The following is a 27499-nucleotide window of genomic DNA, read 5'->3' as shown; positions in this document are numbered from 1 at the left end:
CACCTGCCACCCCGTCTGACCTCTCCAGTCTCCGCTCTGCAGTTCCAGATCAGAAGCAGGGAGGGGGGACCTGGCAGCCCATCTGCCAAGTGCAGTCACGCAGGGAACCAAATGCCTTCGGCATCCGAGAGCCGGTTATTTATAGACCTGTAATTAGTGCTTAGAACCCCGGGGAAGACCTAGTTTTCCTTCTGACCTCCGAGTCCTCCCGGCGTCCGCGGACTCTCCCACGGACTGGGATGCTGCCCACCTCGGCCACTGATCGGGAAACAGCCAAGTAGTGATTGTGGCGAATGTGCCCCTCGCCATGAGCCTGTCCGGTTTCCCGTGTGTCCTTCGGGACCAGTTGTTCCTTCAAAACAGTAAAAAATAAAAAAAAATTCAGGCCCTAGATCACTGGCATGAGCCCAAGGTCACTGGTTTGAACATGGGGTCACTCGCTCTGCTGTAGCTCCACAGTCAAGGCACATATGAGAAATCAATCAATGAACAACTAAGGAGCCGCAACAAAGAAGTGATGCTTCTCATCTCTCTCCCTGTCTGTCTGTCTCTATCTGTCCCTCTCTCTGACTCTCTGTCTCTGTCAAAAAAAAAAAAAAGCAAAATAAAAACCACATCAGTTCCTAATGTTCTAGGGTCAACCGTCGGATAATTCAACAGCACTTCGCCACGTATACATGAGGAGATACTTCAGAATTGGAAGCGTTAGAATGAGGGGTTAAGTTTCCGACATACCTGGTGACATTTAAGAAATGAGGGTCCAAACAGGCAGACAGTCCAGCATACATACGGCATGACCGCAGACGTAGGAACTGATAAGTAACTTAGGTTAAACGTATACTTCTTTATTGTTCATTGTTTGGAATAGCTCGCTAGTTAATGATGATACATTTGCTTAAATAAAATGCATTCAAGACAAACAGCATTGAAATTTTCAATCTTGCATTGAAAACATAGAAATCAGAAAACAAACAAACAAACAAAAAATGATTAAAGATCGCAGGCACAGAATTTCAAGTAACTGACATAGACCCTCTACCTTCAAGAAGGGGAGCCTGACTCCAGCTATTTACGTGTGGGCTGCACGTGTGACCTCCTTCCAAAGGGGACAGCATAGGACGGGGGACCCAGAGGGGACCCTGCCGGTGGGAAAGCGGACACCAGCTCGGCCAGGTGACCGAGTCAGGACCAGCAGTGACAATGTCTGCTGACAGTACGTATCCTTGGTGTGTTGTGATGAGAGGCACACTTCACTCCGGGTGGAATTGCACCCCCCACAGCCGTCACCCCAGGCTCATTCATTATGAGAAAAGCAGCAGACAAATCCCACTGGTGAGGCAGCCTACAAAACTCTTCAAACACAATACAAGCCCGAAAAAACTGTCACAGCCAAGGAGACCCTCAAGGCACATGACAACTTGGTGTAATGAGAGATCCTGGATGGAATCCTGGAACAGAAATAGAACATTAAGTAAAAAAAAAAAAAAAACCACTAAGAAAATTTAAAGTATGACTTCAGTAAACAATGTATCAATATTGATTCATTCATTGTAATGAAGGCACCATGCTAATATGTTGCTAATGGGGAAATTGTGGGATAGGTGGGCACTCCCTGAACTGCTTTATTCAATTTTTCTGTAAATCTAAAACTGTTATAAAAGGTAAGGTGAATTAAAAACAGTGAAAATATAAATAATAATCTCTGTGAGCACATCTAGCCCCAGATCGTAAGTTCTTAGCACCAAAGACTCCGTGGAGAAAGGGCTGATTTCTGGGCGAGGGCCAGAAACAAGACCTGGAGCATCCTGTCACATCTAAAGTCAAGAAAGTGTCCTGGCTGGGTGGCTCAGGGGGTTAGAGTGTCATCTCAATACACCAAGGTTGCAGGTTCGATCCCCAGTCAGGGTACACACAGGAACGGATGCACAAGTAGGTGAGTGTAACTATAAATCAATCTCTCTCTCTCTCTCTCTCTTTTCTTCTTTCTCTAAAGTCAATAAATTTTACAAAGTTAAAAGAGTTCCAAAATAAATCCATGTTGAGGCCCTGGCTGGTTGGCTCAGTGGTAGAGTGTTGGTCCGGCGTGTGGAAGTCCCGGGTTTGATTCCCGGCCAGGGCACACAGGAGAAGCACCCATCTGCTTCTCCACCCCTCCCCCTCTCCTTCCTCTCTGTCTCTCTCTTCCCCTCCCGCAGCCAAGGCTCCATTGGAGCAAAGTTGGCCCGGGCGCTGAGGATGGCTCTGTGGCCTCTGCCTCAGGCCCTAGAGTGGCTCAGATTGCAGCAGAGCAACGCCCCAGAGGGGCAGAGCATCGTCCCCTGGTGGGCATGCCAGGTGGATCCCAGTCGGGCACATGCGGGAGTCTGTCTCTCTGCCTCCCCACTTCTCACTTCAGAAAAATACTAAATAAATAAATAAATGTCCATGATGATGAAAGCACATCAAAAGTATACAGGAAGCAACTTTTAAAAGCTCCTAATGGCCAAGCTAGGAAAATAAAAAATAACTCATCCTTGAGCTGTTGCCACTGATCCGAGGGGGAAGGAAACGCATATTGATTGCGGGCTGTTTACGAAGCAGGCATCCTGTACGGTGCTGACTGCCCACACCAGCGCTGGTGTCCGAGGAAGCTCTCTGTGAGTGGACCCGCCGGGAGGTGTGGAGGCTGCAGGTCAGGCGTGGAGGCTGCAGGTCAGGCGTGGAGGCTGCAGGTCAGGGGTGGAGACTGCAGGTCAGGGGTGGAGGCTGCAGGTCAGGCGTGGAGGCTGCAGGTCAGGCGTGGAGGCTGCAGGTCAGGGGTGGAGGCTGCAGGTCAGGTGTGGAGACTGCAGGTCAGGCGTGGAGACTGCAGGTCAGGTGTGGAGACTGCAGGTCAGGTGTGGAGGCTGCAGGTCAGGCGTGGAGGCTGCAGGTCAGGGGTGCAGGCTGCAGGTCAGGGGTGCAGGCTGCAGGTCAGGGGTGCAGGCTGCAGGTCAGGTGTGGAGATTGCAGGTCAGGCGTGGAGGCTGCAGGTCAGGCGTGGAGGCTGCAGGTCAGGGGTGCAGGCTGCAGGTCAGGGGTGCAGGCTGCAGGTCAGGGGTGCAGGCTGCAGGTCAGGCGTGGAGACTGCAGGTCAGGTGTGGAGACTGCAGGTCAGGTGTGGAGGCTGCAGGTCAGGCGTGGAGGCTGCAGGTCAGGGGTGGAGACTGCAGGTCAGGCGTGGAGGCTGCAGGTCAGGCGTGGAGGCTGCAGGTCAGGCGTGGAGGCTGCAGGTCAGGGGTGGAGACTGCAGGTCAGGGGTGCAGGCTGCAGGTCAGGTGTGGAGGCTGCAGGTCAGGCGTGGAGGCTGCAGGTCAGGCGTGGAGGCTGCAGGTCAGGTGTGGAGACTGCAGGTCAGGCGTGGAGACTGCAGGTCAGGGGTGCAGGCTGCAGGTCAGGCGTGGAGGCTGCAGGTCAGGCGTGGAGGCTGCAGGTCAGGCGTGGAGGCTGCAGGTCAGGCACTGTGGTTCCCTTGCCCGAGGTCCCACGGGGCTCGTGGACAAAACCGGGATTTGAGTCCCGGCTCCTGAATCCAGACGTTTCCCCACGACTCAATGCTGCCTACACCCCTCCCCCCCCCCCGGCCCCTTTCAGATACAACCTTCCCCGGCTCGTGAAACTTAGTCTCCAATCGTGTCACGTTTCCTTCTACACGCCCGTGAAAGAGTTTCAAAAAACTGCATGGGTGAGAGAAAGCCTTCTGTCAGGATGTTATCTTCATTGTTCTCTTAATAATCCAGACGGACGCGTTTTAAACAACAACAAAAAAGATGCCAAGCTGAGGAAGTCGTAAAGAGCCCCAGCCTCCCAGTCCGACGGCCGCCCGGAGCTGACCCGGCCCTGGGCACTTGGACTTGCAGTCCAGCAGGGGCATCGACACCTGGGCCACCCCTTCAGGAGCAGGACCTCTCTGGTGCATCCCTGCTGACCCAGCCTCCAGCAGGACAAGTCACGGCTCTACGTGGACGCGTAAGAAGCTGGAGGTGACCCCCTCAGAGAAAAGCCCCCTGACGCGCCTGGTGAGGCTGTCTGATCCCATCAGAGGGTCCCCTGTGCAAAGGACCAACGGCATCTAGTTAATCAGAGCATCAACGGGGAACAGTGTGATGCACAGACACAACGAACCTCAGCATCACCATGCCCCGCCCACTGGGGTGCACGCCTTTCCCGCTGCTCCACCCCCACCTCCCCGCCTGGGCCCCCCTCCTCCGCGGCCCCTTCTGCCCCCAAGACGGACGTGGTTCTGGGTTGCCTTATCCCCCCCAGACACAGACCCGCCGACCGGTCACCGCTGTGTTGAATCAATCCTTCTTCTTTGTATTTTTTTTTCTTGTAGCCTTTGTTGAAGGGATTTCTTCCTTGTGGATACATCACCCACGTCGGTTGTTTCTGACGACGGGAGTTTTCTTTCCTGTCTTCCTTCCCCCTCCGGCCTCCGTCCCCCGTAGTCCCCTACAAACCCTCATGTGCACATTGCCTTGGGAATGGCGCGGTCTGGAAGGTTGGAGCCCTAGACAGTGATGGGTCCCACAAAGTATCTGGTAATATCTTCTTCTGACTTGGAGATGTGACCCTTTCAGACCCCCTTTTTCCTTCCAAATCACATGCCTTACTCTAAGTCAATTCATTGCTTTTGTTTGTTTGTTTATTTTTAAGCGAAGGGTGGGGGAGGGAGAGAGACAGGAAGCATCAATTCTTTGTTGCAGCACCTTAGTTGTTCATTGATTGCTTTTTCATATGTGCCCTAACTAGGGGGCTACAGCAGAGCGAGTGACCCCTTGCTCAAGCCAGTGACCTTTGGGCTCAAAGCCAGCCACCATGGGGTCATGTCTATAATCCCACACTCAAGCCGGCAACCCCATGCTCAAGCTGGTGAGCCCGCGCTCAAGCCGGTGACCTCAGTGTTTTGAACCTGGGTCCTCTGCCTCTCGAGCTGATGCTCGACCCACTGGGCCATGGCCTGGTCAGGCAATTTATCCTGTTTATGTGTAGATTGTTTCCATTGTTCCTTTGTAGACAAACTCTACATAGTATATGAATCAACTTTGTACATCATCTTAGAATTCAACCATGTGCGCTTTCTTTAAATTCTTTCCTTTGTGTAGACAAGCCCTGACTCATTGAAGAATAGGCAAAGTTTCAAAGTATCTGGCATCAATATAAGTAGAAATAGCCTTTTTCCACTGAGACCGCATCCAAGCCCTTCCAAACGGGGCTCGCAGACTCTGGGGAGGTTTCCTCAGGGCCACAGAACCCCAAGTTCCGAAACCAACTCAAGCTTCAATGTCAAAGACAATAAACCTGACATTTTAGATGATTTGTTCTGGGTGGGGGGGTGGGGCGTGGCTGTGGCAGAGAAGTAATGAACTAATAAAAATGATTAATCCACTCATCTTTCTGTAAACAAATTATAAAACAATTTGAAACAATGCATTTTTATTCCTGAAATACAAAATGTATGGCTAAATTCTACAAATAAAAATGTGCCTCCCTGAAAGGTATTAATAAGACGAGTGACAGAATTTTGCACAGAGTTTGAACAATACTGTTTCTATGATTTTCCCACAGGAACTGTCTGGGGGTATTTTTTATTTTTTTCTTGTTAGATCACCGGGAAGCGGACCCTGTCTCGCATTCTGGCGATGTGCCTCTCTGGACCGCGGTGGGAAAAGTAAGCATTTAAACTCTGGGGAGGAGGCATCGCCAAGGCAACCCCCCCCCCTGTGTTTACCCTTCTTTGGGGAGATGAGTGAGTGGGGGCTGCCTGGGTCCAGGCAGGTGACAGGCAGGGAGAGCTCTCAGAGGGCCCTTCTCCAAGCCCCCGGCAGTCTGGGGCTGGTTAGATCTCTCTGGTAATGAGATGTCTGTGTGGCTAACCACCCAGAGCCACATGCCACCCTGACAGAGGAAATCTCTGGGAATTGAGACCCTGGATTTCATAGCTGATAGGAGAGAAATGGCCAAAAAGAGAGAGTGGGTTAAGGAAAGGCTAGAGCCAGTTGCAGAGAGGAGACAGAACATCTCCGCTTCCACCCCCCCTGCAAAAAAAAAAAAAAAATCAAATCAAATTTTAGCATGCGGCATTTCTAATTAAATCTGGATTATTTGCTAGCCATCCTCTTCCTTGCCACAGTCTGTTGTAGAAAGGGTTAAGTGTAGAACTAAAGAGAGGATTTGTGCTACGCAAACCGTTGGACAAACACCACTCTTTTAATATAATGGGTCAAAATACGAGCCTGGCTCCCAGGACAGAAAAGCCTGGGAAAGGTACCGGCTGGGTCTCCCCACAGTGAACATTCGACCTCACGCAAACGCGGGGAGAAGAGACGGCCGCGCTGTACCGTGGACGTAAGCGTGCACTTGAATCCACTCGAGAGGTTCCGCTCTCCGCTCTCAGAGAAGCAGTTTGAAAGGATAAATAAAAAGAAAAAGACGACAGTCCGGTCCTTGCTCATCAAGGGGTGTGTTATTGTCTGCTGGGAGAATAAAGGAGGCGCACCGTGTGATCGGGGTGCCGATGGCGGCTGGGGGCGGGGGACGGAGCCCGGGCGGGTCAGAGGGACGGTCGGTGCTTTATTGACGAAACGTGTTTGAAGTTATGAAGGAGAAAGAGCATTTAAGTGTGACGTGACGATAGAAGGTAGCAGTGTCCAGAGAAAGGAGCAGTCGTTAAATAATAATAATAATAGTAATAATAATGAGGAACAGGAGGAGGAGGAGGAGGAGAAAAGGAAGAAGAGAAAGAGAAGGAAGAGGAGGAAGAAGAATAAGAAGAGGAAGAGGAGGCAGAAGAGGAAATTTTCAGCACAGGAAACTGGCGAGTCGTCTAGCGCAGTGGTTATCAACGATGACGAATAGACCAGCAGAAGCAGCATCCTATGAGAAGTTGTTAAAAATAGAAATCATGCCCTGGCCGGTTGGCTCAGCGGTAGAGCGTCGGCCTAGCGTGCGGAGGACCCGGGTTCGATTCCCGGCCAGGGCACATAGGAGAAGCGCCCATTTGCTTCTCCACCCCTCCGCCGCGCCTTCCTCTCTGTCTCTCTCTTCCCCTCCCGCAGCCAAGGCTCCATTGGAGCAAAGATGGCCCGGGCGCTGGGGATGGCTCTGTGGCCTCTGCCTCAGGCGCTAGAGTGGCTCTGGTCGCAACATGGCGACGCCCAGGATGGGCAGAGCATCGCCCCCTGGTGGGCAGAGCGTCGCCCCCTGGTGGGCGTGCCAGGTGGATCCTGGTCGGGCGCATGCGGGAGTCTGTCTGACTGTCTCTCCCTGTTTCCAGCTTCAGAAAAATGAAAAAAAAATGAAAAATGAAAAAATAGAAATCGTTCCAAAGAAGACAGGGGTGGGGGGTCAAAGTCAACTGACAGTTGTGAGTACATGAAAACAGAGTCTATTATTGTACTATCCTTTCTTAACTACTGTGTTACTTTCCACAGGAACAACTGACCACCTGCTCTGGCCCCACCACGGTGTATTCAGATGGTCACCAGGTGTGTGAGAAGGTGTTCAGGGTCACAAATCACCGGGGAAATGCAGATCAAAACCTAGCGCGAGAGGCCACCCCCCCCCCAGGTCAGAATGGCTGTCACCGATACATCAGCGCACCCCGATGCCGGCGAGGGTGTGGAGAGAAGGGCGCCCCCGGGCCCCGTGGGTGGGAACGCAGACAGGCGCAGCCCCTGCGGAGAGCAGCGTGGAGGGTCCTCCAGGAAGGAAAGAGAGAACTACCGGATCTGGTCAAGCAGTTCCACCTCTGGGTGTGACTTCGTCAGAGCGGACACTGCTCTCTCAGAAAAGCAGCTGCAACTCCCCACCCAGGTTCAGGGCAGCCTGATCCGCAAGGGCCAGGACAGGGAGACAGCCCGCCTGTCCGCTGACGGTGAGTGGGTGAGAAGGTGCAGAAGCTCCCGCGGACTGTGGGCTGAGGCGGCCCCGGGGGACCCGGGGCTGAGCCTCCGCTGGGCTCCCTGGGCATGGGGACACCAAAGGAAGCTGGTGCCCCACAAACAAGCTAAGACCCAGAGCCAGGAGCAAACCCCCTTCCCTTGGGTCCTGTGGCATTTGGTCCTGATGGCTGCCTCACCGTGGCCATCCGGGTCACCAGACCTGGTTCCAAACAAATTGCTCCCACAGACCTGACAGGTGCGGCCGTCGGTGTGGTGAGGGCGGGTGCCCTGCCCGGCGGGGTGTCAGCACCCAGGACCTCTGTCCCATCTCCGCCCCCCCCATCTCAGTGCCCAGAAGAGGGGTGTGGTCTTCGAGAAGGAGGGTCAATCTCCTGAAAAAGCCGTGAATCTTTTGTCTTCCACAATTAAGAGATCTTGGAGAAATTAGAAAAGAATGTTTAAAAAAAAAAGCATATATGATAAATGGCAGAATGAAATCATCTTAGCAACATTGAATCCCTCTCCTTGGATCTGGTCACTGTCTGTTCTCTTCATTCAAGACATCCCGAAATCAGTCACCTATCTTTTTATCTATATCCATGTGGCTTTAAAAATTCTATTGATTGATTGATTGATTGATTGATTTTAACAAGAGAAGAAAAAGAGAGAGAGAGAGAGAGAGCAATATTGATCTGTCCCTGTGTGTGTGTGCCCTAACCAGGGATCGAACCAGCTACCTCTGTGCTGCAGTACGATGTCGTAGCCCGGTGGCAGTGGTCACTGGGCCGGCCCAGACTGCCAGTCCCCCCTCCGGGGCCTCAGAGAGCCATGGCCTCGAGAACAGATTCTTCGAAACGTTCAGTGGCCCCGTGGCCGACTCTCCCCACCTCCGTCTGTGCTCCGTCCTGGATGCCGGGAAACCACACCGAGGGCTGCAGAGAACACGGATGTCGGAACAGCGGGAGAGACCCGGGTTTAACCCCAGTGTCCCCGTGCGTCACGGCCTTCCCACGCGGCCACGCTGAACCCCTGGGAACCTGAGGTCTCGCGGCCGTGAAATGGGGCGGGGAGTTCTGCCACGGGTAATTGTGATAGGTGAGGTAACAACGTATCCATGTTGTAACTGTATCAACCCAGCGCTCATGTAACAAAAAACTACTGGATTAATTTCCACAGAGAAGCAGAACCAATATGAGGATATCTATCTATCTATCTATTAAGAGATTTATGACAAGGAATTGGCCTACATGAGGATAGTGGAGAAGTCCCAAGATCTGAAGTCAGTCAACAAACTGCCGACTGAGATGTAATTTCCATTCTCAAACCTGGCGGATTGCTCCTTGGACTCTTGGTAAGGTCAGGTGCAAACACCGTCAGACCTCAGGCCCCCCTGAGAGCTGCTGCTTCCGTCTGGAAGGGGCTGACATTCCAGCCCCAGTGGCAGGCAGGCAGGGGGCGCCCCCTGCTCCCCGGAGGGTCAGCCTCTCTGTGTCCTCAGGGCTCCAACAGATCCGGTGAGGCCCACCCACATTCCGGAGGGCAGTCCCCTTCAGGTAGTCTACCTCATCCAGAAATAGCTCCCTCACAGACACACCCAGAATAATGTTGCACCAAATACCTGGGCTGCCCCACGGCCCAGCTGAGTGGACACCAAGTTAGTCGTCACTCCAGAGTCTCAGGGGTTCACAGCGGTCACTCCAGAGTCTCAGGGTTCACACAGGAGCGTTCCCCTCCTTAGCGGCCCCGGGGCACAACGGTCACTCCAGAGTCTCAGGGATTCACAACGGTCACTCCAGAGTCTCAGGAGTTCACAGCGGTCACTCCAGAGTCTCAGGGGTTCACAACGGTCACTCCAGAGTCTCAGGGGTTCACAACAGTCACTCCAGAGTCTAGGGGTTCACACAGGAGCGTTCCCCTCCTTAGCGGCCCCGGGGCACAACGGTCACTCCAGAGTCTCAGGGGTTCACACAGCAGCATTCCCTCCTTAGAGGCCCCAGGGCACGACGGTCACTCCAGAGTCTCAGGGGTTCACAACAGTCACTCCAGAGTCTCAGGGTTCACAGCGGTCACTCCAGAGTCTCAGGGTTCACAACGGTCACTCCAGAGTCTCAGGGGTTCACACAGCAGCGTTCCCCTCCTTAGCGGCCCCGGTCACTCCAGAGTCTAGGGGTTCACACAGGAGCATTCCCCTCCTTAGTGGCCCCGGTCACTCCAGAGTCTAGGGGTTCACACAGGAGCGTTCCCCTCCTTAGTGGCCCCGGTCACTCCAGAGTCTAGGGGTTCACACAGGAGCGTTCCCCTCCTTAGCGGCCCTGGTCACTCCAAAGTCTAGGGGTTCACACAGCAGCGTCCCCTCCTTAGCGGCCCCGGTCACTCCAAAGTCTAGGGGTTCACACAGGAGCGTCCCCTCCTTAGCGGCCCCGGGGGCAATGGTCACTCCAGAGTCTCAGGGTTCACACAGCAGCGGTCCCCTCCTTAGCGGCTCTGGGCACAATGGTCACTCCAGAGTCTCAGGGTTCATACAGGAGCGTCCCCTCCTTAGCGGCTCTGGGTACAATGGTCACTCCAGAGTCTCAGGGTTCATACAGGAGCGTCCCCTCCTTAGCGGCTCTGGGAACAACGGTCACTCCAGAGTCTCAGGCGTTCACAGTGGTCACTCCAGAGTCTCAGGGGTTCACACAGCAGCATCCCCTCCTTAGTGGCCCCCGGGGCACGACGTCAGGCAGCAACGCAGACACACACAGGAGAATGTGCCCATTCGGTGCACAAAGGAATCCATAAATATCCACGTTCCTGCTGCCTGTCACCACGCAGCCAAATAAGCAGCGACAGGATTGAACCTTTAGGGATGCTTTGTGCAGACGGCAGCGATCTGAGAGACGAGGGTTATTATGTAAGCCGCCCGTCCTGAAAAACCTGTCTGAACTCCTGGTTTCAGGTGAGCTTTCTGATAAGGGAAGAAAAACCCACGTCGTCAGGTGTTTGGAATTTAGGGAGCAGTTAACTACATAGATACAAGTTGCCGTCCGGAGATGCTTCTAGCGTTTCTTCGTCTGCTGACCAGCACTTCTCTGTCCGCATCCTTGTCAGCGGGCTTTGTGTCCTTGGAACATCAGGGCTCAGACAGCATCCTGTCTGTGGAGCTCCTGGGCCTGGGGCACGGAGGTGGGTGGCCTGCAGCCTCATCAAGTCACGTGGGCCCATTCCTGCGTCCAGCTCCTAGGACAAAGTCTTTTGTTATTTTATTTTTTTGTGACAAAGACAGAGTCAGAGAGAGAGAGACAGACAGGAAGGGAGAGAGATGAGAAGTGTCAATTCCTCATTGTGGCTCCTTAGTTGTTCATTGATTGCTTTCTCACATGAGCCATGTCTGGGGGGCTACAGCGGACCAAGTGACCCCTTGCTCAAGCCAGTGACCTTGAGCTCAATCCAGAGACCATGGGCTTCAAACCAGAAACCTTTGGGCTCAAGCAGCAACCATGGGGTCATGTCTGTGATCCCACACTCAAGCCAGCGACCCTGTGCTCAAGCTGGTGAGCCTGTGCTCAAGCCGGCGACCCTGTGCTCAAGCTGGTGACTCTGTGCTCAAGCTGGTGACCCTGTGCTCAAGCTGGTGACCCTGTGCTCAAGCGGGTGACCCTGTGCTCAAGCCGGCGACCCTGTGCTCAAGCCGGCGACCCTGTGCTCAAGCGGGTGAGCCTGTGCTCAAGGCAGAGACCCTGTGCTCAAGCCAGCGACCCTGTGCTCAAGCGGGTGACCCTGTGCTCAAGCCGGTAACTTCAGGGATTCAAACCTGGGTCCTCTAGCATCTGGGGCAAAGCTTTTTACCTGCATTAATCATTAAAGTCTATTGATGATGACTGAAAGCTATTATGACTAAAACTGAATTCCTAAATCTGGACTTGCCCCTGTCACGAGCACGCACGGTGAAGCGTCTGCTCACACTCTGTCCGCTGACACCTGATCAGCGAACGCCAGCCACGTGGCAAGCCCGACACGCGTGGAGCACGGGAGTGGACCCTCCCTCCCGCAGGAGAAACCGCAAACCCCTGGGGCAACGGGCTTGGCTACACACCATGGCAAAAACTGGTAAAAAGAAAAGCAATAATAATAATAAAAATAATAATAATAATAAAATTACGCAATGCGCCACAGCCACCCAGTGCCTGGCCCTGTCAGTCAGTCAGCACGTCCTGTCTGTGTGTCCTCCCACCACCTCCGGACCTCTTCCGCTTGTCTTCCGAGGGTTTTCCCAGCGCTCCTGTGCTACATCGATGACACACAGAATATGCTCAAGAAGTAGGTGATGCTCCTCATAAGGAAATGCGTTTTGCACCCCGCAGCCCGCAAGCTGCAGCTCTAACTGCCCCCACCCCCCACCCCCCGCCCCGTCTCTGGGAGTTCGCCCCCCCAAGAGGCTCGACAGTCCACTGGGAGCGTCCGACGTGTGTGACGGACCCCAGCCTGTGCTCTGTGGTGTGCCCTCCCGCACACTCACTCGCAGGGTGGAGTGTCACCTGCTGTTATTTTGCTCGATTAACTCTGTCTGTTCCACAGTCACCCCATCCGTGTGCCATGTTCTGGGACTCCTCCAAGCGCCCAGCTCACCTTTGCCCCGACTAAATACTGTATCATCGGACACGGGAGCGGCCTTGACATTCCTCCCTGCCCGGCAGAGAGCTCTGTGACAAGGGACGAATGTTCCCCGCTCCCCGGGCAGGAGGCAAAGGCGTCGCACGATGCGCGTCCTTGCGTGCTGTCACTTGCCCCCGTCGTCCTTCCTCGTGTCACTCATCTCACAGCTGGTGTGTAAGTCCGTGACGGGACTGCGTGTCTCCCCGTGCTGCCGCCACCGCCCGGCCTCTCCGGGGCCTTCTTCACGGGACACGTGGGAGGAACCTTAGCAAGAGGTCTCCACAGACACCGTGAATAACCGGACACACACGTGACGATCTCTCGGAAGACCTGAAGAGTTCATCTGGTGTTTTAATCTGTACAGGCCAACGCTGAACGCTAAGCTGTGTGTTTAACCCGGAAGACGTCTTGTGCCGACGGAAAGAACACTCATAATTACTCCTGGGCCCTTGTAGCCCTGTCAGGCACCACACGGACGTGTTCGGACACCACGTCGCCTTAATTCCCACGGCAACCTTAGGCCGCGCGGTCACTGTTGTAACGACTCGACAGTGGACAGGACCGACTTCTCCGAGGGTGAAGCGACTGGACCGAGGGTCAGCAGCAGGGACGGGAAGCTCCTCAGGGTTGATTTCCACAGTCCCTCCTCTGCCCTCTGTATCTCGCTTACTACCGCCCACTCATTATTTTTCTGTTCAGGGACTCTTACTAATAAACACAAGTTCTCCCCGTCCCGTCCCTTAGCTGGATTAAACAGTAGTAGACATTTCAAAAATCAGAATGAAGCAATCAGACAAAACACCTCACCATGGAAGTTCTCCCCCCAACCTGAAACTCTGTCCTTTATCACGATAAAGTCAGTTCATGACAAATAGCTCCCTCCCTCACACCAGTCTCCAAACACACTACGCTTACCTGGTGCTTACCTGGTGCTTACTGTGCAGTGTCCACACAGACATTTCTGGTCTCCCATCCTTGTTAGCAAAAAAAAAAAAAAAAAAAAAAGTGTATACACATCTCCAATGTAAGTATATTGATTTATAAATTATGTCTATAAACCACTTTGATCTATATGCTAAATTATTCATTTATTCATACATCTGTTTTTGTGACTTCTTAGGAAACAAATATAATTAAAAGATTTCCTTTCTTCCTCCACCTTAGCGTAGGAGGAAGGTGGTTAGAGACCAGTGAGAAGTGGAGGCAGGTTAGTGTCCTCAACACGGCTTATCTGCCTCTGATGCCTCAAGAGCCAGCACGGACCTGGGTCATGCAAATGATGGAATTTTGGGAATTGAGGTGTTTATTTAATTTATTTTTTTAATGAGAAACAGACAGACAGGAAGAGAGATGAGAAACATCAACTTTAGTTGTAGCACCTTAGTTGTTCATTGATTGCTTCTCATATGGGCCTTGACCAGGGGGCTCTAGCCAAGCTAGTGACCCCTTGCTCAAGCCAGCAGCCTTGGGCTCAACACAGCGACCATGGGGTCATGTCTATGATCCTGCGCTCAAGCCGGCGACCTCGGGGGTTTTGAACCTGGGTCCTCGCCATCCCAGTTTGAGGTTCTGTCCACGGCGCCACCGCCTGGGCAGGCAGAACTGAGGTGTGTGAGTGGTGCCTCATGCGTCTGTGAATCTCAAATATCTTGCACTTGCTTTGGAACACGGGGTAGTGAGATCGTGCTCTATCAGAGCAGTTTCTAATGACAGTATTCTAGAAGCTTTTCTTTCCAGAGAATGATGGAGAAGCTAATTAAAAAAAATGGTGCCAGGTACCAACCACAGTCAATAAATAACTAAAGGAGGAACGAGTGACACAGCTGGCTTTTGAAGACAAGACCAGAGTCACAGCTCCGGGCACTTCTCTAGATCCAGGGTCCTGTCTTTGCCCAAGACGCATCAGACTGTGCATTTTTCCTCGTTGAAGTGACTTTCCCCAGGAACTGCAGGGGCTGTGCCGTCTCTGTTCCCGACACCCCACTCCGGGTGCAGTGGACTGCAGGAGCTGTGCCCTCTCTGTGCCCGAACCCCCACTCCGGGGCACAGTGGACTGCAGGGGCCGTGCCGTCTCTGTGCCTGAACCCCCACTCCGGGGCACAGTGGACTGCAGGGGCCGTGCCGTCTCTGTGCCTGAACCCCCACTCCGGGGCACAGCGGACTGCAGGGGCCGTGCCGTGTCTGTGCCTGAACCCCCACTCCGGGGCACAGTGGACTGCAGGGGCTGTGCCCTCTCTGTGCCTGACCCCCCACTCCAGGACACAGTGGACTGCAGGGGCCGTGCCGTCTCTGTGCCCGACCCCCACTCCGGGGCACAGTGGACTGCAGGGGCCGTGCCGTCTCTGTGCCCGAACCCCCACTCCGGGGCACAGTGGACTGCAGGGGCTGTGCCCTCTCTGTGCCTGACCCCCCACTCCAGGACACAGTGGACTGCAGGGGCCGTGCCGTCTCTGTGCCCGACCCCCACTCCGGGGCACAGTGGACTGCAGGGGCCGTGCCGTCTCTGTGCCCGAACCCCCACTCCGGGGCGCAGTGGACTGCAGGGGCTGTGCCCTCTCTGTGCCCGAACCCCCACTCCGGGGCACAGTGGACTGCAGGGGCTGTGCCCTCTCTGTACCAACCCCCACTCCGGGGCACAGTGGACTGCAGGGGCCGTGCCGTCTCTGTGCCCGAACCCCCACTCCGGGGCACAGTGGACTGCAGGGGCCGTGCCGTCTCTGTGCCCGAACCCCCACTCCGGGGCACAGTGGACTGCAGGGGCTGTGCCCTCTCTGTGCCTGACCCCCACTCCGGGGCACAGTGGACTGCAGGGGCTGTGCCCTCTCTGTGCCTGACCCCCACTCCGGGGCACAGTGGACTGCAGGGGCTGTGCCATCTCTGTGCCTGACCCCCACTCCGGGGCACAGTGGACTGCAGGGGCTGTGCCCTCTCTGTGCCTGACCCCCACTCCGGGGCGCAGTGGACTGCAGGGGCTGTGCCATCTCTGTGCCCGACCCCCACTCCGGGGCGCAGTGGACTGCAGGGGCTGTGCCATCTCTGTGCCCGACCCCCACTCCGGGGCACAGTGGACTGCAGGGGCTGTGCCATCTCTGTGCCTGACCCCCACTCCGGGGCACAGTGGACTGCAGGGGCTGTGCCCTCTCTGTGCCTGACCCCCACTCCGGGGCACAGTGGACTGCAGGGGCTGTGCCATCTCTGTGCCTGACCCCCACTCCGGGGCACAGTGGACTGCAGGGGCTGTGCCCTCTCTGTGCCTGACCCCCACTCCGGGGCACAGTGGACTGCAGGGGCCGTGCCGTCTCTGTGCCTGACCCCCCACTCCGGGGCACAGTGGACTGCAGGGGCTGTGCCCTCTCTGTGCCCGAACCCCCACTCCGGGGCACAGTGGACTGCAGGGGCTGTGCCCTCTCTGTGCCCGAACCCCCACTCCGGGGCACAGTGGACTGCAGGGGCCGTGCCGTCTCTGTGCCTGACCCCCCACTCCGGGGCACAGTGGACTGCAGGGGCCGTGCCGTCTCTGTACCTGACCCCCCACTCCGGGCGCAGTGGCTCCCAGGGAAGCACCGGGGTCTCCGCTCTGTCACCGGCTGCCTTCGCGCCCTTATGCCCCTGGGCCCCTCTCTTGCCCCCATTACAGAAGCCTGGGACAGGTCATTGCAGATAACCCAGAGCTATCCCCATGGATGCCTGCCATCTCTTCCCTAGCCAACCACACTCCTGGGCAAGACTGAAGTCAGTTACGGGGCACAAACAGCGACTTCGGTCAGAGATCCGCTCCTCGTCCTGGGAACAAGCACTCTCGTCCAAGACGGTGCCGCACAGAACACCCTGCAGGCCTCACAGAGCCAGCTCTGAGGCCCCGCGGTGTCTTCCTGCAACAGGGACGAAAGTCCCCTACGAGCCCCAGGCGAAGTCAACGAGGGTGACTGTCAACCTGGGTGCCTGGTCGCAGCAGCAAAGCAGAACCCTGCGCTGTTTTATTTCTTCTCTCCTCCATGTAGCGGTTTCCTCAAGGAAACTCACGACGCAGCTCTCACCGTCTGTGAGAAAGGCTGTCCACTGGCCGGCGGTCTCCCTGCTGACCCGGGAACAGCGTGCGCTGGAAAGACTTGTCCTGGAGGAAACGTGGGGTTGCCTCCCTTCTCACTCTGCAGGTGCTTCCCGCACAGGTGTGGGACCCGGGGTGCCCACAGCCGGCCATCAGCTAACCTCTGAACAGTCGCATGATCTCACGGGAGTGTGGATTGGACAGCACTCCCCCTTTCCTGACAGGTGGAGGACATCTAGGCTCAGAAACACCCACTACCTTGCCCAAACTCAGACTGCGAGCGAAGGGGCCAGGCCTGCTGACCCCAGAGCTCATGCTGTCCTGCGGCCTGGGGCTGCCCTGCTCCCATCCCATCCGGTTCTCACCTCTGCAAAGGCCACGGACACGCTAAGTCCTTCCGGACGCGCCCTGCCGTGTCCAAGATGGAGCCTGGCTCTTCTTCAACCCAGAACCTGACCTTGTGGGAATTTTAACGATTGGAAACGAAGCACCATTCTTTCCCCCTCTCAGGACAAATCGAGCGAAGCCACAATTTCTCAATTAATTACGCACATACCTGAAGTTTGAAACCAGGAAAACGGAGGGACCCCGAGGTATAAAGACATCCATCCGCTATACATGGTCAACATTTCTCCATCAGACCTTAGTGCTGAGTAGCTGCCATCTCGTTCTTGACACCGTCTTCCTGTGGAATCTAATGACCCCGTTGCGTTGGCTGGTGACAGGTTCTAGAGACCGGTACTTCTCACACACCTCATCCGAAGGAGTCGCAGCAGGAGGAGGAAGGGTTATTGGGTTGTCTTAGCCTCCGCAGAGACTCTATGAGATAAAAACAGAACTGAAGGGTGGAGAATGTACATTCCGGGTGGACAGAGCCCGGCCACGCCCCCACCTACATCCAGGGATCTTCCGGCTGGACAGAGACTGACCACGTACCTCCACCTACATCCAGGGACCTTCTGGGTGGACAGAACCCGGCCGCACGCCTCCACCCACATCCAGGGACCTTCCGGGTGGACAGAGACTCACCACGTGCCTCCACCTACATCCAGGGGCCTTCCGGGTGGACAGAGACTGACCACGCGCCTCCACCCACATCCAGGGACCTTCCGGCTGGACAGAGACTGACCACACGCCTCCACCTACATCCAGGGACCTTCCGGCTGGACAGAGACTGACCACACGCCTCCACCTACATCCAGGGACCTTCCGGCTGGACAGAGACTGACCACATGCCTCCACCTACATCCAGGGACCTTCCGGCTGGACAGAGACTGACCACACGCCTCCACCTACATCCAGGGACCTTCCGGCTGGACAGAGACTGACCACACGCCTCCACCTACATCCAGGGACCTGCCGGCTGGACAGAGACTGACCACACGCCTCCACCTACATCCAGGGACCTTCCGGCTGGACAGAGACTGACCACACGCCTCCACCCACATCCAGGGACCTTCCGGCTGGACAGAGACTGACCACACGCCTCCACCCACATCCAGGGACCTTCCGGCTGGACAGAGACTGACCACGCGCCTCCACCTACATCCAGGGACCTTCCAGCTGGACAGAGACTGACCACGCGCCTCCACCCACATCCAGGGACCTTCCGGTGGACAGAGACTGACCACACGCCTCCACCTACATCCAGGGACCTTCCGGCTGGACAGAGACTGACCACGCGCCTCCACCTACATCCAGGGACCTTCCGGGTGGACAGAGCCCGGCCACGCGCCTCCACCTACATCCAGGGACCTTCCGGGTGGACAGAGACTGACCACACGCCTCCACCCACATCCAGGGACCTTCCGGGTGGACAGAGACTCACCACGTGCCTCCACCCACATCCAGGGACCTTCCGGGTGGACAGAGACTGACCGTGCGCCTCCACCTACATCCAGGGACATTCCGGGTGGACAGAGACTGACCACGTGCCTCCACCCACATCCAGGGACCTTCCGGGTGGACAGAGACTGACCACACGCCTCCACCTACATCCAGGGACCTTCCGGGTGGACAGAGCCCGGCCACGCGCCTCCACCTACATCCAGGGACATTCCGGGTGGACAGAGACTGACCACGCGCCTCCACCTACATCCAGGGACCTTCCGGGTGGACAGAGCCCGGCCGCACGCCTCCACCCACATCCAGGGACCTTCCGGGTGGACAGAGACTGACCACGCGCCTCCACCCACATCCAGGGACCTTCCGGCTGGACAGAGCCCGGCCGCACCTTCACCTACATCCAGGGACCTTCCAGCTGAACAGAGACTGACCACACGCCTCCACCTACATCCAGGGAACTTCCGACTGGACAGAGACTGACCACACGCCTCCACCTACATCCAGGGACCTTCCTGCTGGACAGAGACTGACCACGTGCCTCCACCCACATCCAGGGACCTTCCGGGTGGACAGAGACTGACCACACGCCTCCACCTACATCCAGGGACCTTCCGGGTGGACAGAGACTGACCACACGCCTCCACCTACATCCAGGGACCTTCCGGCTGGACAGAGACTGACCACACGCCTCCACCTACGTCCAGGGACCTTCCGGCTGGACAGAGACTGACCACACGCCTCCACCCACATCCAGGGACCTTCCGGCTGGACAGAGACTGACCACGCGCCTCCACCCACATCCAGGGACCTTCCTGCTGGACAGAGACTGACCACGCACCTCCACCTACATCCAGGGACCTTCCGGTGGACAGAGACTGACCACGCGCCTCCACCCACATCCAGGGACCTTCCGGCTGGACAGAGACTGACCACGCGCCTCCACCTACATCCCAGGGACCCTCCACTGAGTGGCGTGCGTCCCCTGCCAGGACCACCACCTGCTCACCCTGCTTCCTTGTTTTCCTCCAAGCAGAACTGGAACTTATTCCAGAATGGCCACCCTTCCCACGGCTGGTACACGGGCACACACGCGTCGGACCACATGTTCACTGATGTGTTCGTGCAGGAGCAGGGCTACAATACTAGGTCCCGCCTACCACGAGAACCTGGTGAGGACACGAGCCCGGGCAAGAAGAATGCCGGGCAGGAGGACCTTTTCCCCTGGGTGCCACCAGCGTGCGTGTCTCCCATTTTCTTTGCTTAAAAAAACCAGTGAGTAAAGCCGCTCTTACCATCAGGTGGAAAGAAGAAGACACGCTGCTCTCCACGCCCCTCAGTGTAAGCAGACTGGGAATTAGACCTTGGATTTGGTCATGAGATGAGCCTCGGGCGGCTCCACAGGACTCGGCTCACTCAGCGTGCCCCTGCCCGGTGCCAGCCTCAGTTCTCACGGCAGCGAGTAGACAGTCGCTGCGCAGAAGGGACAGGGCGGGGAAGGAGGGCAGAGAGCGCCCTGGAGGAAAGTCCAGCAGCACTGAGACCCACCCACCACGCACCTCGGCGGCTGCAGGATAGTGGCTCAGTGACCTGAAGTGAGAGGTCACATGATGATGTCCCAATGTCCCCCTCCCCCACTCCACCAAAGTCTGGTCAGCCCAGCGTGGTGCAGGTGGCCACCTGAGGACATAACGGGGTTTTCACCACGGGTCGTCCTGTCGACTCAGATTATCCACACGGAGACCAAACGCAGGTGACATCCGCGCTTCCTCAGAAAAACACTTAATTCCATCTCCTTTCCAAAAAGCTGTCCCTGGACTTGAAATGCATTCTTATTCTTGGGGGGGGGGTATACTCCAAATCAAACATGACCACTCTCACGGGTCCCCACTCTCCCGGGTCCCCACTCTCCCTGGTCCCCACTCTCCCGGGTCCCCACTCTCCCTGGTCCCCACTCTCCCGGGTCCCCACTCTCCCTGGTCCCCACTCTCACGGGTCCCCACTCTCCCTGGTCCCCACTCTCACGGGTCCCCACTCTCCCTGGTCCCCACTCTCCCGGGTCCCCACTCTCACGGGTCCCCACTCTCCCTGGTCCCCACTCTCCCGGGTCCCCGCTCTCACGGGTCCCCAATCTCACGGGTCCCCAATCTCCCGGGTCCCCGCTCTCCCGGGTCCCCGCTCTCACGGGTCCCCGCTCTCCCTGGTCCCCGCTCTCACGGGTCCCCGCTCTCCCTGGTCCCCACTCTCACGGGTCCCCACTCTCCCTGGTCCCCACTCTCCCGGGTCCCCACTCTCCCGGGTCCCCACTCTCTCGGGTCCCCACTCTCACGAGTCCCCACTCTCCCTGGTCCCTACTCTCCCAGGTCCCCACTCTCCCGGGTCCCCACTCTCCCGGGTCCCCACTCTCCCTGGTCCCCACTCTCACGGGTCCCCACTCTCACGGGTCCCCACTCTCCCGGGTCCCCAGCTTCTCTGTTCGATGAGGAAGATGTGTTTCCAAGTGTCCTGATTACTGCTCTTCTACACACCTGTCCCAGAGGACCTCACAGGGAGGCTGGGTGGAGCCCTTGTGAGCCGGGGCGGAACTGCCCTGACTGGTATTCACTGTCACCGTTGTCACCAGCGAGTTTCCAGGCAATGCTCAACAATTCTCCTCGGGTAAGATACGGCACCGCGCCGAACCCTGTCCATCTTCTCAAAGCCCGTCCTGACCCGCTAAGGGCCGCCATAACCACGCCCACTTACAGCTCAGGTGGCTTCAACAACGGAAAGGCATCGGCTCAGAGTGCGCGGGAGACCAGATGTTCGCAGGCTTGGTCCCGTCGGAATCTTGGGGCCGTCTGGGGCCCCGTTCTCCGGGGATCGCAGGTGGCCGCCTCCTCCCTAGGGGTCTTCCCATAGTCTTCGTTCTACCTCCATCTGTGTGCCCAAATCTCCCCCTTTTTGGACACCAGTCAGCTTGGATGAGAACACACCCTAATAACCTCACAGGAACTTGATTTTCTCTGTAAAACTCTATCTCCAAATGAAGTCACGTTCGGAAGCAGTGGGAGTAGGGCTTCAACGTCTGTATTTCGAGAGCTTGTTTGGAGGTCCCAGTATAGGGGAGTGCAGCTTCTCGTGTCCCTTGACCGAAGAACTATTAGCTCCTCTGCTGGGGAAGGTCTTCCTCTTTGACCAAGCACGTGGCTTCAGTGACGTCCCTTCAAGCAGCAGAGACACACATGGCGCAGTGCTGGAGGAAGGGGACGTCCTGCTCGCCAGCCAGATCAGCCAAATCAACCCCGGAAACCTGTGACAGATGTCGCAGACGGACTGCCGTCACCAGCCACATCTGAATTTTGGATGGAAATAATTCAACCCACAGCAGGGCCTTGCTATGGAAACATCACACAGCGTGGCGAGGCACCGTGCCACGATCAATGCGACAAGTTCTCGACCTTTACTGTCACCACGTTCTCATGACAGGCTGGTATAAATAGATACAGGAGATCCAAATAGCACAAGGACCCAATTTCTGTCCTCTAAAGATAACCGAGCTCATTGAGAATCAGGGCACACCGAGAATATATAAAACTCGCTACGTGGCGCTGGTGACGAACCGTAAGATGAACTCTCACAAACTGAATCGCGTTCCTCCGTTGCCGTTCCGTCTTCATCCGCGCACTTACCAGGGCGACCCAATCTGACCGGGTGGAGCGAGAGCAGAACCGACGGCTGGGTCATGAACTCCCTGTGGACGCAGAACCTGAAACAGTCAAGTCCCCAGAGACCGGGAGAAGAGTCGCTGCTGCCGGGAGCTGGGGGAGAGGGCTGTGGGGGGGGGCGTGGTTCCATGTGGGGGGGCGTGGTTCCACGGGGACCGAGCTCCAGAGGGGGAGGGGCACAAGGGCCTTGGGGGCGTGGTTCCACGTGGGGGCGTGGTTCCATGTGGGGGGCGTGGTTCCACCGGGCAGAGCTCCAGGGGGGAGGGGCACAAGGGCCTTGGGGGCGTGGTTCCATGTGGGGGCGTGGTTCCACGTGGGGGGCGTGGTTCCACGGGGACCGAGCTCCAGAGGGGGAGGGGCACAGAGTCCCAGGCAGCGGACCGCAGTGACGGCGGAACTGCAGTGTGAATGCGCTTCGTGTCACTAACCTGGAGCGTTACAGGTGGTTAAGACGGTCCGTCGTGTGTATTTTACTGCCACCACAACAAAAAATAATAAAATAAAATAAAAGTTTTAATTTAAAAAGTGCTTGTCAACCTGGCTGCATGTTCAAATAAATGGGAGCAATTTTTTAAGCCCCAGTGGCCAGACCCCAGCAGCGTAGAGAGGGATGTTTTTCTCCCTCTAAATTTCCCTCACAGAGAACATTTGTGGGACTCTTAAGACAACAATCTTTACACACACACACACACACACATGTGCACACACACGTGCACACACACATTTACATCTCTCTTAAAATGCATGCTCGTGTATATAACTTCATTATACCTCGTGTACTCACTAAAGAGCCTCTGAGGGGGGCCGCACGTGAGATATTCTGACCTTGGGAAGGGAGAACGGTCGGCGCTGGGAAGGCAGTTGTGGAATGACCGTCACAATATCTCGTCACCGTCTGCACGCCTCAAGGCGCACCGCGGTTCTCCGGAAGGGCTAGTGACATAAATTATAGCAGAAGAGACTGTGGAGAGGGAAGGTCACCTGATCAGCGGCCTCCGTCTCCCCGGGGCACGTGGGAACATCAGGAGAGATGGGTCCTGACGAGACTCGGGGAGAAAGGTAACAAAGCTCTCACGTCCGAGCGGGATGCCCACCTGGCACTCCTGCCAGCGACCGCGGGGGCCAAGGAGTTTCTGGCCGCAAATGGGAAGGGCAGATCGTGGGGAAACAGGACATGCGTCATGTGGTGTGAGGTCAGTCTGTTCTCCGTCCCGTGGGTGAAAAATGAATAAGTGACCCATCCCTCACCTCCAAAAGCTCAAAGCTTAGGAAGAAACTGCTCACCAGCGGATGGTGACTGTCCACGATGACAGGACGGGGTGCCAGCAACACGTGTGGAGAGTGGTGGGGGCCCCAGAGAGGGGGTGTCTCCAGGGAACCAAAGGAGCCTCCCCCCAAGCAGACAGTATTTGGGTTTTTTTTTGTTTGTTTTGGGGTTTTTTTTTTGTATTTTTCTGAAGCTGGAAACGGGAAGAGACAGTCAGACAGACTCCCGCATGCGCCCGACCGGGATCCACCCTGCACGCCCACCAGGGGCGACGCTCTGCCCACCAGGGGGCGTCGCTCTGCCGCGACCAGAGCCACTCCAGCGCCTGGGGCAGAGGCCAAGGAGCCATCCCCAGCGCCCGGGCCATCTTTGCTCCAATGGAGCCTTGGCTGCAGGAGGGGAAGAGAGAGACAGAGAGGAAGGAGGGGGGGGGGAATGGAGAAGCAGATGGGCGCTTCTCCTATGTGCCCTGGCAGGGAATCGAACCCGGGTACCCCGCACGCCAGGCCTACGCTCTACTGCTGAGCCAACCAGTCAGGGCCTGGGTTTTATTTTTAATGGTAATGTGAAGCCTTCAGGGAAATGCAACTTAAAACCATGATAGCGCCTCACAGCCCCAAGGATGGCTGGAATAAAAAGGATACAGTAGTTGTAAGTTCCGGTGAGGATGTGGAGGAATCGGAACCTCCCCTCACTGCTGGTGGGGACTCGCAGGCGGGCAGGTGCTGGGGGAAGCCGTGTGGTCATTCCTCAAACAAGGAGATGCAGAGCGAACCGTCGGACCCAGAACTCACACGGGGAGGGGCACACCGAAGAGAAACGTCCCCACAGAAACGTCCCTAGACACACGTTAATAACAACTCCGAAGTGGAAACAACCCAAGATGTCCATCAACCGATGGAAAGAATAATAATAAATAACGTGACACGCCCCCACGATGAAATATCACTTGCCGGTCACACGGAGGTCCGAGGCCCACCCTACGCGGAGGGAGCCGCCCAGAAAGCACAGTGTCCTGAAGGGCTTCCCCGCGCGGGAGGCGTCCACAGTGGGCTCCTCCCCAAACACGGAGCGCATATCAGCGGTCGCCTCACTTTGATCCGAGAACGTCTAGTGAACGTCTGGGAAGGTCTCAGCCCATGCCAAGGTGAGACCGCGTGTTAGGAAGAGAACAGGAAGGCTGCAGCCAAGTGACCATTTGGTAAAAGAGATGAGCGGAGTACGAGTGACAGAACTGGTCCGTGATCTCCTCCACAGTCAGCTGCTGCTGCTCTCCACGCCAACAGGAGAATGAGGCCAAGGGCAACAGGATAGCAGCAGAGCCGCCCGGCTACCCAGGGGCTGGGGACGCAAGGTCGCGAGGATGGGGGTGGGCAGCTAGAGCTAGGGCCCAGCAGGTTCAAAGCCCAAAGACAGGTGCCCGGCGGGCCTCCCTGCCTGCTTGCCCCGGGCAGCCTCACATCCCGGGCTGCACTCCGAGTGTCCAAGGGCCGCAGTCCTCGGCCACCCCAGCTGGAGCGCTGGCGGAGGGCGCAGGGAGTGAGCGTTGGCAGCCTCCACGGGCGTCTGGGGAGGTCGAGCCTCTGGCTCCGAACACCGACCCAGGAGAACCCTGGGGACCAGGCAGAACGCAGGGCTGTCCCACCATCGTGGTCTGGAGGTCACAGCACCGAGCCAAGGAGGACTCACCGTGCTTTAAAACGAGTCATGCCTTTCTTTTTTCAGTCCTTCTCTCGTTGGGAGTGCAAATGTCTATTCTGAGCCTTTTCCCACAACTATATTTTGAGAGCACATAACTTTGTTTGTTGTTGCTTCAAAGATTCACAACGAGAGAGGAACTGGCCGCTGGAGAAGCCGGACCCCGAGTCTCCCCGACACCCGATCCAGGTGTAATTTCCATGAAACTTTCGATGATGACTTAGAGTTGATGCTAGAATCGAGTTAAATTCTGGGGCTTTTGGGGTGGAATGAGTGGGTTCTGCATGCCAGAGGAACAGAAATGAGAGGGGGCGTGGCGGAATGCTATAGATTTAATACTGCTATCTCACCCAAAGTTCCTACGTGGAAAATTGTAACCCCCAATATAGTAGTATTAGGAGGTGAGGGCCTTGGGAAGGTGATTAGGTCAGGAGGGTGGAGCCCTCCTCAGTGGGATTAGTGCCTTCCATCACCTGTGCCCTGTGAGAGCACCGTGAGATGTCTACCGACCCGGAAGGCAGCCTTCACAAGACACCGCATCTCCACACCTTGGTCTGGAACTTCCCAGCCTCCAGAACAGGGAGAAATAAATCGCTGTTGTGTGTAAACCACCAAGTCTCCGGGGTTAGCGGCCCAGACGGAAAGACACGTGTTTTCTCCAAGAAATATTTTGCCACCTAATCCCATCCTGGGATCTGCTTCTCAGAGGACCCAAAATAATAATAACTGGAAGAGGAGCGAAAAGAAGGCTCCTTATTCTCCTTATTCTTTTAGCCTATGTTCATTTTTTTCCACCCATGGAAATTCAATATTTATGCAGCAAGTATTTCTGAGCACCTAACGTACCATAAGCCAGAGAGTAACTTAACTACCACAAAGAATTTCTTGGTCATGGTTGCTTTTACAAGGTTCTGTGGTTTTGTGCTACATATTAATGACTTGGCTTTGGCTCAGTACACTTTTTGTATTGTAGAAGAAAATTGGCTATCATAGAAAAAGAAACATTGTATACTACTAAGGGAGAGGGGAAAAAAAGTTAAAACTTTGCAGTTTTCCCCAGATATTTTAAATGCATTTCTACACAAAGAGAGAGGAAAGACCGAAAGAAAATAGCAACAACAATAACAACAAAATGTTGATTGCTGAATGGTAAAATTATGGGTCATTGTCCATATTTACTCTCCTCATTATAGTATTCTAAATTATCCAAAATTCTTGTAATAAACATTTTGGGAATAAGCAAGATTTCTACATTTTGAAGCTCCCTAGAGATAGAACTAAATCCTTTGACACAGATAAGAGAAGATTATTTTCTAGTTTTCAAAGACCTTGGCTGGACTCATTTAGTGTGTTGCCATGGGAATAAGAATAAAACTTGCTATTTTTTTTTAAAGAATTTCAGAAAGATTCGTACATACTGTTGAATCTCCTAGATTATCTGAATCATTCCTCTGCAGTTCGATGTAAATATTTTTATGTCTTATTATTAAAACCCCTACATAATATGTTAGACACTATAAGAAGTATCCTTTTAAATACAAAAATAAATAGACCTCAGTGTTTGTTAATCCTTTGAGTAGTGAGTTTTTTTCATGCTCGCTGACTCCCAGGAGTGCGTTTTTGTTTTGTTTTATTTTCAAAAAATAAAATTAGTTCCAGTTCCAGTTTTATTAACTTAAAATCATGTTTGTTTGATAACCATTCTATGGAAACAAGAGGAACATATATTTGCCTCTTTGTGTGTGTGACCAAGACAGAGAGAAACAGAGAGAGGGACAGACAGGAAGGGAAAGAGATGAAAAGCATCAATTCTTGTTTGCAACACCTTAGTTGTCCATTGATTGCTTTCTCGTATGTGCCTTGACCGTGGGGCTACAGCAGACCGAGTAACCCCTTGCTCAAGCCAGCGACCTTGGGCTTAAGCTGGTGAGCCTTGCTTAAACCAGATGAGCCCACACTCAAGCTGGCGACCTCAGGGTTTTGAACCTGGGTCCTCTGCATCCCAGTCCCACACTCTATCCACTGCGCCACTCCCTGATCAGGCTACATTTGCCTTTTTTTAATGTTGCCTTACACATTTTTTTTTTACAGTGACAGAGAGAGGGATAGATAAGGACAGACAGACAGGAACGGAGAGAGATGAGAAGAGCCTTACTCATTTTTAAAATAAAAATTTTTGTATGATCATACTCTGGATGGTCAAGAGGCACGAGGACATCCATGAATGTTTGTAGTACCGAAAGGGTTAACACGGAAAGTATATTTAAGTTCAACATAATTCCTGAAAGAGAAAATTTAGAAGTAGAGCTCCCTTTCCCTCCTCTCTCTCTCTCTCTTTCTCTCTCCCTCCCTCTCTTTCTCTCTCTTTGGTCTTTCGCATAAAATCTCATCCCCTCACTTG

This window comes from Saccopteryx leptura, chromosome 8, assembly GCF_036850995.1.
Source record: "Saccopteryx leptura isolate mSacLep1 chromosome 8, mSacLep1_pri_phased_curated, whole genome shotgun sequence".
Lineage (NCBI taxonomy): Eukaryota > Metazoa > Chordata > Mammalia > Chiroptera > Emballonuridae > Saccopteryx > Saccopteryx leptura.
This window is presented reverse-complemented; position numbering follows the sequence as displayed.